Genomic DNA, 11307 nt, shown 5'->3' with positions numbered 1-11307 from the left:
TTTATTAACCGAAAGTTTTGATGTGAATGAGGTTAAAGACGGAAGGAAGTTTGTGTGAAAAACCGGAAGATTAAAAATATGAAAATCTTATATTAAACCGGAAGATATTAGATCATAAATGGTTATCTGGTCGTACAACAAAATGACCAGAGTAATCGGAAACTACATAGATTTAAAGAAAATCAAACCACTCTCCCTCTCTCATTCTATCGACCCATTCCTCCACGGTGTTTCCAGTCCGGTTTTGGATTTTTCTTATCCATCTTTCCATCATGGAGTTAGTCATTGTGTTGGCCGGTCCTACAGGAACCCCCGGTCCTAGGTTGGGAAAGTTAGCTCGTAGGTATCGGCTGATCTGGGGAGCAAAGCTGATTCTTCCCCTTGGAGCTGAAATAAGTTTCTTCAGATTGTTGAAGAGATATGAGGCCTAGTTTATGGGCGAGGGTGTGACGATTGCGATCATGAGGTCGAAAACCTCCCGGTTGTATTTCTGGTTTGCCATTCGGCCTAGAATGGACCGCTGGACCAAGTCGTGAAAGATTTGGTATTGAGGTGCGAGTTCATCTTTTTGACCGCAATCATCAACCGGATGGACAGAGCCGGAAAAGATGAAAGCGTAGTGCTCTTTTACTGGAAAGTGAGGTATTGGGAAATCCGAAAATCCTTCGGATGTATGTTGGAAAAAGTTGGAAAATGACTCCTCGGTGAGACGATGGTGTGAACCGTCAATGATGGTCCTGATGCTGCCATCAATGCATACGTGTCCATTGTTGAAAAATTCATACACCTCCTCTTCGAGGATGGTGTTCGAACCTTCAAGAAAACTTTGCCGACCGGATTCAACTATAGGAGAAAAGATGGTCTCTTCAAACCTTGAGTTTAGCATTTCGTAGAAATCAACGATAACAGTATTTCGAATTTCAGCATTCATCTTCAAAAGATGGATTGAGGAATAGATGAATAAAAGTTTGAAGATTCAAGCTTAGAGAGAGAAGGATATTTCTGAAGTGTGATTTGTTGGAAGAGGGTGAAGTCCCTTTTATAGTGCAGGCGGTTGAAGTGCATTTAATGAGGATATTTTGAAAAATCAGACCGTTCATGTATGGTCATAAATGCTTGACATTTTTCAAGGGAATAATCTGTTTGGGGAGGATAATTAGTAGACTATCTAGTCTATCCGGATTAGGCATGCTTTTTGGGAAGTGAATATTTCAGTTTTCAAGACTGATTTGATATTGTTTGATGTAGAGCATTTAATGTCTTTATTTTCTCCAGATTTTGACGGAAGAGGAAATAAGAGATTTTCATTAATAAAGGTATCAAACCGGTAGTACAACAAAATTACCAGTTTGATAATAGAACGATAAAGAAGAGACTAGACATTGGATGATCCAGCGGTTTGATTCTTCTTAGCTCTTGCCGCTTCCCACCGGTTGATCAGCTCTTGGATTCTCTCCTTCGTTAGCACATACTTCGGGTGGAGAGTTACGAAGAGGCCGGAATGGATGTCTAGGCTTTCATAGAAACCGCTTAGCTGAGGAGCGTAGCCGGTTTTGTTTGAAATGATCATCTTCTTCAGATTGCTGAAGATGATCCAGGACCAGTTTACTGGTGTCCCGACCGTGATGGCAATCATTATTTCGAACATTCTCTATGTATAGTAGTAGTTCTTTTCTCTACCTAGAACAGATTTTCCCAGAATCTCACTCAGAATCTGGTACTTGTGAGAGAGTTGACTCTTAGCACCCTAGGGCTTAACCGGGATGTTGGAGTTTGAGAACCGATGACACATTTATTCAATGGTCACCAGGGAGTAAGTGAGATCGGTTACCCCTTCAGTAGGTAAACCACAATATTCAGCAAAATCCGTCTCGCTGAATAGAAATGATTGACCATAGACTCGTGCCACGATAATGTCTCGGTGCACTTCTTTTGCTGTTTCAAAAAACTCATCGACTACCAAATTGTCGATGATGAATCTATTCTCCAATAACTTTTTTAGCCCGCTTCTTTCAATGGCTAAGAACATTTCCTTGACATCATGATCTTCATATTGATAGATGAAGTTGAAATCAGCCAACAATATCTTTTTAGCGAGTGGTGAATAGTTCATGTTCTTGTGATAGGTTTAGTTCAAGAGTTTTGTGACTAGTGAATTTGTGAAATGTTTTGAAGTATGAGGGGTTGGTTATATAACGAGGGTGTTAGATAAAATTAGATCGGTTAAATAAAACTTAACAAAAACAAATCCCTTGTGCAGGAACAGGCAAAGAATTCAACCGGTCAAAGAACTCAACCGGTTAAGACACTCAACCGGTCAAGCAATCAAACCGACCAAAAACCTGACCGAACAAGAAAGACAAGATCGGTCAAATCAGAAGGCCAGATTCATTGAACAGTCGGTCAATCAAAAGCTATGAAAAATCGGAAGTCATTCGGTTAACATAAACAACCGACAGTTGCCATATTGAGTAAAAGACAAACCTAGCCGGTTTGACCTACACACTGGAAGACTAGACCGTCAGGTCTGAATGACTGAACCTATGCTCAACCAATCAGATTCAAGGAAATGAAATGTGACCGTTGGCACATTTCACCTGTAAAAGAAGGAGCTGAAGAGGAATAAATGCGGTTACAAGTTCTAAGAGTTTTCTACAGCCTAAGTCAAAAATCGTGTTCAATCTCTCTAGAGATCTTAAGCGTTTATTTGAAGAGTAATTACAATTTCGGTTAAAATTGTACGGGTGTTATCGAGCATAAAATAAGTCTCGATCGGATTGTGTGTGTATTCCTTAATGAATATCCTTCTCGCGGTTTCGAGAGGAAGGGGTGACGTAGGAGTTTCATCTCCGACATCCATAAAAACCTGTCTTGTTATTTACTTTCTGCTACTTTACATTCTAACCGATTTGCACTAACCTACTAATACCGCTCCAACCGATTCAACAACACCTAAACTGAATTACTAAGTTGCAAAACCGACCCAGCAATCTCCAAACATGTCCTATTCAAATCCGGTTCTGCCTATCTCGTGTGTTTGCTACTTCAACCTGAAACAAACCACTTCCGCGTTTGAACTCGGTTCAAGGGTTTGTGACAGTTTGTGTAGTATTGAAACCCCGGTGTTAATCTCTAATCGGATTAATCACCACCCTTTGAGTGAGACGCGATAACCAGCCAACCCTGGTTCCCCAGCCACGACCTAGATCCTAACAATTGGTATCAGAGCAGGTAGTTTCAATACTCAAGCAAGCATGTCTTTCGATAGGCCCCAAATGCTAGAAGGTGACGACTTTGCCAATTGGAAGGCACGTATGCACCTGTATTTAATCACCATGGATGACGTGATGCAGTTCATTATAGCTGAAGGACCGATAATAGTTGTTAATGACAGAAAAGATTGGACAGCTGAAGATAGGAGAAGAAATAATCTGGATAATCATGCCAGAAACCGCATCTCCAACGATTTGGACAGAAACACGTATTGCAAGGTCAAAGATTACAAAACAGCAAAGGAAACATGGGAAGTCGTGATTCAGATTCATGAGGGAAATGAAAGAACCAAGGAAAACAAGATAATGGTGGCTACTCAGAAGTTTGAAAACATTAAGATGAGGCCGGGAGAAACAATGAGAGAATACAGTGACCGGTTAACAGGTGTGATAGACGAGCTAGCAATTCTTGGGAAGAGGTATGACAACAAGGAAGTCATCATGAAAGCGTTAAGATCTCTTCCAAGTGCATGGGACATAAAGATAATGGTGATGAGGGAATCAAACTGCCTAAGCAAGATGAAGCTACACGATGTATTCGAAGATCTTAAGGCATATGAGTTTGAAATGAGATCTAGGACTGAAGAAGAAGTCTCAGCCTCAACCTCAACCAGAGCATTGGTCACATACACAGAACCGGTTGCTCCTGCACCAATCAGAACCGCTGAACAGTTCACCGAGGATGCCATGGCAATGCTTGCACAGAAATTCGGCAGATTCATGAAGAGAAGCCAACCAACAAATAACAACTATAACTACGGTGATAAATCCAATGTTAGATGTTATAACTGCAATTGTTTGGGACATTTCAAGTGGGAATGCAGAAAACCGAGGAGAGATGACCGAAACCGGACAATCAGAATCACCGAAATAACTATTAACAAACCGGTGAAGGAAGTGAACTTCAGATAACACTGATAGTCGATGATGGAGGAAGCTTATGGGCTCACAGTGACAGTGATGATGAACTCACCTGCCTTATGGTAAACGAGGAACAAGTATTTAACTCTCCCTATGACGAATTTACTAAAGATGAGTTATTTAATGCACTAAATGACATGGTAGCAGAGTATAAAAACCTATTAACATTATTACCTACTCAACTCAACTTTAGAGCCGACCCCATAGTACCTACCTTGATTGAACCAAAGACCATACAACCTGATGAAACCCTGGAAACCGAGGCAGCAATTGAACTATCCTCTGAGACCGAACAACTCAAGGAGTCAGTTCAAGAGTTGACCGAAGAGGAAAATAGCTGAATCCTGTATCGAATGGCCGCATGGAAAAGATCTAGTGAAATGGTAAATAGATTGTGTAGTTATAAAAGACACCCTAAGTGCATGTTTGGTGTAGGATACAAAAACAACAGATCCAACAACCGGATACACTTCGACCAAATGAGGCTCACAAAGGATAATCTCCCCTTTGTAAGCTTTGTCAGAAGTTCCTTAACCATTGAAGAAGAATTAAGTGCCTCATATCCGAAAGACAAACTAATCTATGTAGGTCCAACTGATTCCGAAAAATGGCTTCACCCTGAGAAAAGAAAAGTCAACCGGCCCATAAGTAAGAAAACCGAACCACATAGGTTAAACCAAAGACCACCCCCGAATAAGGCACTCTTAGGAAAGAAAGACTCCAAACCAAGTGCAAGAAAATTAGTTAAAACATTAACCGGGAAAGTCGTCCGACTTGTCAAAGTCTGGATACCCAAGGGACTAATCGCTTGTGGACCCAAGTAAATGTGGGTACTAAATAGTTGTATATACATTTTACAGGATATGAAGAAACAGCTAGGAAACTCTGAATGGTACCTGGATAGCGGTTTCTCCAGACACATGACCGGGAACAACAATCTTCTAACCGACATCAGAATAGAAACCGGTGCATTGATCACTTTCGGTGACAACTCAAAAGGTAGAACTGTGGGCAAGGGTAAGATTATCCATGGTAACTTAATAATTGATAACGTACTCTTAGTTGAAAACCCGCACTTTAACCTGCTAAGCATTAGTCAAATGTGTGATGCTGGGTACACTGTAGAATTTCTTAAACATGCATGCTTAGTCAAAAATTTTCAAGGTATCATACAACTAACCGGAAATAGGTTAGGGAATATTTACAATGTAGATTGGAAGAATAAAGTAGAATACCCTGTTTGCATGGTGGCTAAAACCAATCAAACCTGGCTGTGGCATAAAAGACAAAAACCACTTAAACCTGAAAACCTTAAACTATATCCGCGGTAAAAAGTTATTTGAAGGAGTTCCTGATATAGTATTTAATAAGGGTAAGGTCTGTTCAGCATGTCAAATGGGCAAACAAACTAAGTCAATCTTTAAAAGTAAAGGACACATTTAATCTAACCGATGCTTAGATCTTCTTCACATGGACCTATTTGGACCAATTAGGGTCGTAGGAGGTATGCTTTACACTATGGTAGTTGTTGATGATTATTCTAGGTATAAATGTGTAATATTCTTGCCATCCAAACGTGAAACCGCATCAAATTTGATTACACTACTTAAACATTTGCGAAATGAAAAATCAACACGCATTAATAGCATTAGGAGTGATAGAGGAACCGAATTTACCAACAGTACTCTAAATGCATTCCTTGATGAATCCGGTATTAGACACGAGTTGTCTAGTGCTAGGACTCCTCAACAGAACGGCCTGGCCGAGAGAAGAAACCGAACTCTCAAGGAAGCCGCACGGTCCATGATAGCCGATTCGAGTATTGCCCAGAAATTCTAGGCTGAGGCTATCAATACCGCATGTCACACACAAAACCGATCTCTGATCAACAAGTTTCACAACAAAACACCTTATGAGGTATACTTTGATAGGGTTCCTAACCTTACGTATCTTAATATTTTCGGTTGTAAATGCTACATTCACATAAATGGCAAAACCTACCCATCTGCTTTTGATGCAAAATCCGATATTGGGATCATGTTAGGTTACTCAGCAGTTAGTAAAGCATATAGAGTGTATAACACTAGAACTTTAACCGTGGAGAAATCACTTCATGTTGTTTTCGATGAATCGATTGAAAGCAACACTACATCATGCTTTGATCTACACAAAAGATTAGAAAATAACAATATCCACTCTGATAGTGAAGATGAGATTCCGGTTTTTAGACGGTTTGTCCATGACCAAATGGGTAATGATGAAACCTAGCCGGATCAAGCTGTCCCACGGCAGAGAGCTGACACTTCGGTTCAAACCGAGGAAATCGGTCGGTCTGACACTCCTGTTCAGCCTACCGACATGTCTAGCCTTGATCAAGTAAACGGTGATTTGGTAGACGCTTCTGAACCGAATCTCAAAAGAAACACAAATCATCCTCATGAGCTAATTATATGCGACCTTTCAGAACCCATTCGAACTAGGCGACAAATTCTGAAGGAATACTTCAATTCCGCCTTTATATCCCAGATTGAGCCAAAAAGAGTGGATGAAGCATTGTCAGATCCGGACTGGATCTTGGGAATGCAAGAAGAGTTAAACCAGTTTGAGAGTAATAAAGTCTGGTACCTAGTCCCTAGACCGAAAGATCAACTGGTCATAGGAACAAGATTGGTATTTAGAAATAAACTCAATGAAGACGGTTTGGTCACGAGGAACAAAGTGAAATTAGTGTCACAAGGATACAAACAGGAAGAAGGCATTGATTTTGAAGAATCATTTGCCCCTGTAGCTAGGATTGAAGCTATTAGGATTTTTCTAGCTTTTGTTGCATTCAAAAATTTTAAAGTTTTTCAAATGGATGTCAAAAGTGCATTTTTGAATGTTGACCTACGTGAAGAAGTATATGTTGAACAACCACCCGGTTTCAAAAATGCTGACCTGCCAAATCATGTATACCGCTTAAACAAAGTACTATACAGTTTAAAGCAAGCTCCTAGAGCTTGGTATGATACACTAACCGCATTCTTGTTAAAACATGATTTCACCATCGGTTCGGTGGACAAAACACTATTTAAATTTGAGAAAAAGGAACATATCCTACTTGTTCAAATATATGTAGATGATATTATCTTCGGTTCAACCGATCCTAAGCTATGTGATAAATTCTCAACCTTGATGAGTAACAAATTTGAAATGTGATGGGAGAATTAAGCTTCTTCCTAGGCCTTCAGGTCAAGCAACTTGAAGAAGGAACCTTCATAAGCCAACACAAGTACACCAAGGAACTTCTAAAGACACGTGCTCCTTAGCCGCTACTCCAATGAGCTCATTGGTCAAACTGGACAAGGATGATGACGGTCAAGAAGTAGACCTGACAGCTTACCGAGGAATCATCGGTTCTCTTTTATACCTGACAGCAAGTAGACCGGATATACTATTTGCGGTCGGTGTGTGTGGAAGATTCCAGGCTAATCCAAAACAGTCTCACTACACAGCCGCAAAGCGAATCTTGAAATACCTAAAGGGAACTCCTGAAGTCGGTTTGTGGTATCCAAAGGACTCATCTTTCAACCTCACAAGTTACTCAGATGTAGATTATGCAAGTTGTAAAGTTGATAGAAAAAGCACCAGCGGAACATGCCAATTCCTAGGTGATCGGCTTGTTTCATGGCACAACAAGAAAAAGACATTAGTTGCCATGTCAACCGCAGAAGCTGAATACCCGGCAGCCGGAAGCGGCTGTTCACAACTTCTGTGGATCCAACAACAACTGAAGGGTTTTGGTATCACAGCTGAAGAGTCTCCAATATTCTGTGATAATACAAGTGCCATAACAATCACCTACAATCCGGTTCTACACTCTAGAACCAAGCACATCGACATAAGGCACCACTTCATTCGGGAACATGTCATGCTGAAGCATATCCGGCTGGAATACGTATCAACAGAACAACAAGTAGCCGATATCTTCACAAAGCCTCTGCATGAAGCTAAGTTTTCTCAATTCAGACTCACACTCGGCTTAACCGATATTAATCAACTTATCTCTAAAAATGTTTAAAAGGGAAATTGGTTCGGACAGACAAAACCGGTAGTTCCTCCTACATTGTCGGATTCCAAATTCACCAAGGTACCTATGGAAGAACCGCTTTGTCTATCAGTTAGAGTAAACCGACCGGTTACTTAGTGCATACACCAATTAACCGCATTGGAACAAATGACTGAAAACCAACCGGTTTGGAAATAGTTTACTTCGGATTATTTGGCCTCAAAACAAAAGTGGAATAATTATCTGTGTTTAAATTTATCTGTTCTGAAAAACTACCCTTTCAAAGAAAAATGGTCATACCTCAAAAGACGTGAAGATACGATATCTTTCACTGTCCAGGTCTATGACTCACATCCTAGGTTGTAAACATGCTTATTTCATGCAAAATGCTTTACCCTATGGTTAATAGACATCATTACCTGCGACACACTGGATAATACTATCATCCCTCCACTAATATATAAGTTAGGCAAACCTTAAACAAAACAATCACAAGCTCCAAATTATCCTCTTACTAAGACAAAATGTCTAAGTTTCCAAACATCCTTCAAGTGGATTTCGACTCAGCTCAAGGCACTGAGCATTATGAAGTCTTCAAGATGATTAAGTCACTTGAAGACACCAGTCTCAAACACTTTCTAGATGACAAACACGTCATCTTTCCCGAAACAGTCCTGGAATTTTTCTACAATGCCAGGGTTTTCCGAGGTACTCCTCACTTCGACACTCACATTCAGTCCAAGGTGGGAGGGACTATATTTGATTTCACAGAAAGTGATTTCGCCAGATGCTTCGAACTTCCGAAGCAAGGGCTCACCGATCTAAACGTTCCGGCTAAACTAAAGGCCGAAATCGCCTTAAGTTTTGCTCGATCAAACCGCCCGGTCAATGACCACGGTGCCAGGTCATCGCTGAGAGCTGAGTACCAGCTTCTCAACGATGTTATCGGTCGAAGCATCCTAGGCAGGGATGTAACAAACACTTACTGTGCGGCAGTTTTTAATATGATGTCTGCCCAGAATTTGGACCAGGTACACCAGCATCCCCATCGAATGTTCTCGATAAGGATGGGGTGGAGGACAAGCTCTCTAGGATAGTCATTACATAAGTTGTATCTCTATTTCTTATGTATTCTAAACCGATCAATGAATCGGTTTCTATCATGTATCTTTTCTTTCAATGACTATCTAATTTTTAAGCTTGTTAACCGGGTCAAAAATCACAATATTAGAATATCTATCTGACTAACCGGTTGATATCGCTAAATTACTTCATTGAAAAATCCGGTCAAACTCAAAAACTGAATCATCATCACGGTTAAATAACTGGTTCATTTAATAAACGGTTACAAGAAGAACCGCTTCATCACCGGTTAAATAACTGCAATGAAAAACACGCTCAAAAATTGCCGCTCAAAACCTTTCGAGGGAAAATTCCCGCCCATGGATTCCCGCTTAAAATTCCCGCTCATCAATTCCCGTCCATGGTTTCCCGCCTTTTGTCTTTGGTGGGAAAGTTCCCGCCTAACCATGATGGGACGGTTTGCGACGGTTGGAATTCCAAACCGCAACTATAAATAGGGTCCTTAGTCATTTTATTTCATTCTCACGCGAATCGGCTTTCTCTCTCTAGCTTTCAACTTTCTCAAATCCTTACTCTCTTGATCTCTCGCTTCGATTATCTAAAATGGGTCGCGATTCAGTACTGTTCAAACACATCATCCAAGTCAATTTTTAGGAAATCCGGGCAAATGGTTCGGCTCAGGCAAAGCAGGTGTTAACCCGGATCTCAGAGTCCGGTCTCGAACACTTTATGGGCGGTCCTTTCGTATTATACCAGGATGCGGTAAATGAATTTTTCCTAACCGCGTTCATCACCGAAGGATCAATCATCACTACCATAGGCGGTCAGCGGCTCGAATTGACGGAGGAGTCGGTCGCTAAAATACTACATCTACCATCCGAAGGGAGCAACTCCTCGGTGTCCATGGAAGAGGAACCTTTCCAGGCAACTTGCCAGGTTCTTTCGGAAACCGCGGTCCCTATCGTAGTATCCGGTAAGAAATCTTCTCTTCGATCGGAATACAGACCGCTGTGTGACATATTCACAAAATCGGTCCAAGCAAGAGGGGGAAACTTTGACAGTCTCACCCGGGCTAAGATTGAGATGATTGCCGGTTTAGTCAACGGCATCAAAATTAACTGGGCTAAGGTAGTTTTCACAAACCTGTGTGAAATGGTGGATCCGACATCCACTCGGTCATTGGGATACGCCATCCCACTTGGAAAAATCATGCGTCATTTCAACATTAACACCGACCCTAGTGTTCTCCTCGCACCCAACAAAATTATAAAGTCCCATCAATTCAAGGACAAGAAAGGCAAAAGAAAGGCCTCCGGTTCTACAGGTGGCCGAAAGAATAAGGCAGCCAGTAAGAAAGCAGCTCCGGTCAAAGAAAAATCCGGAAGCAAGAAAGATAGACAACCAACCGGATCGGCTAATCCGATGTCCGACACCCCCAACACTGAAGACTCGGCATCCAGCTCTGACCGAACCGATTTACAACATACCAGAGGAGATCAGTCCGGTAAGGGGAAAGAACCGATAACTGAGAAACAATCAGTCAGTCATGATAATGCTGATGCCGGTTCGGACAGACTTGGGGAGGAAGATGACTACGCTGATGATAACACCCGGAAAACGGTCGAGGATCTCGTCAGCAGAGTTATGGACGAAATACATCAGCAGGCTCGCGCGGCATCCGAAGTGTTCTATCAATGGATCCGGCACCGGCATCAGATACTCTACAAAAACATACTACCGGATCTCACCGTTAGCCAGAAATTCGAGAAGTTGGTTGAGATGGAGGAGGAGGTCATCAGCCTCACAAAGGCTCAAGACGTCACAACCGCCCTAGAACGAAACACGATGGTCAAACCGCGTGCTCGGTTACAAAGGCTCACCGAACACATTCAACGCCTACAACAAAAGCATACTCCGGGGACACCGAACTCTCAACTTGAACTTTTGGTGTTAGAATTGCTTGCGGTCAAGCAAAGGGCATTG

Source organism: Impatiens glandulifera, chromosome 3, assembly GCF_907164915.1.
Source record: "Impatiens glandulifera chromosome 3, dImpGla2.1, whole genome shotgun sequence".
Classification (NCBI taxonomy): Eukaryota; Viridiplantae; Streptophyta; class Magnoliopsida; order Ericales; family Balsaminaceae; genus Impatiens; species Impatiens glandulifera.
Note: the sequence above shows the minus strand (reverse complement) of the source record.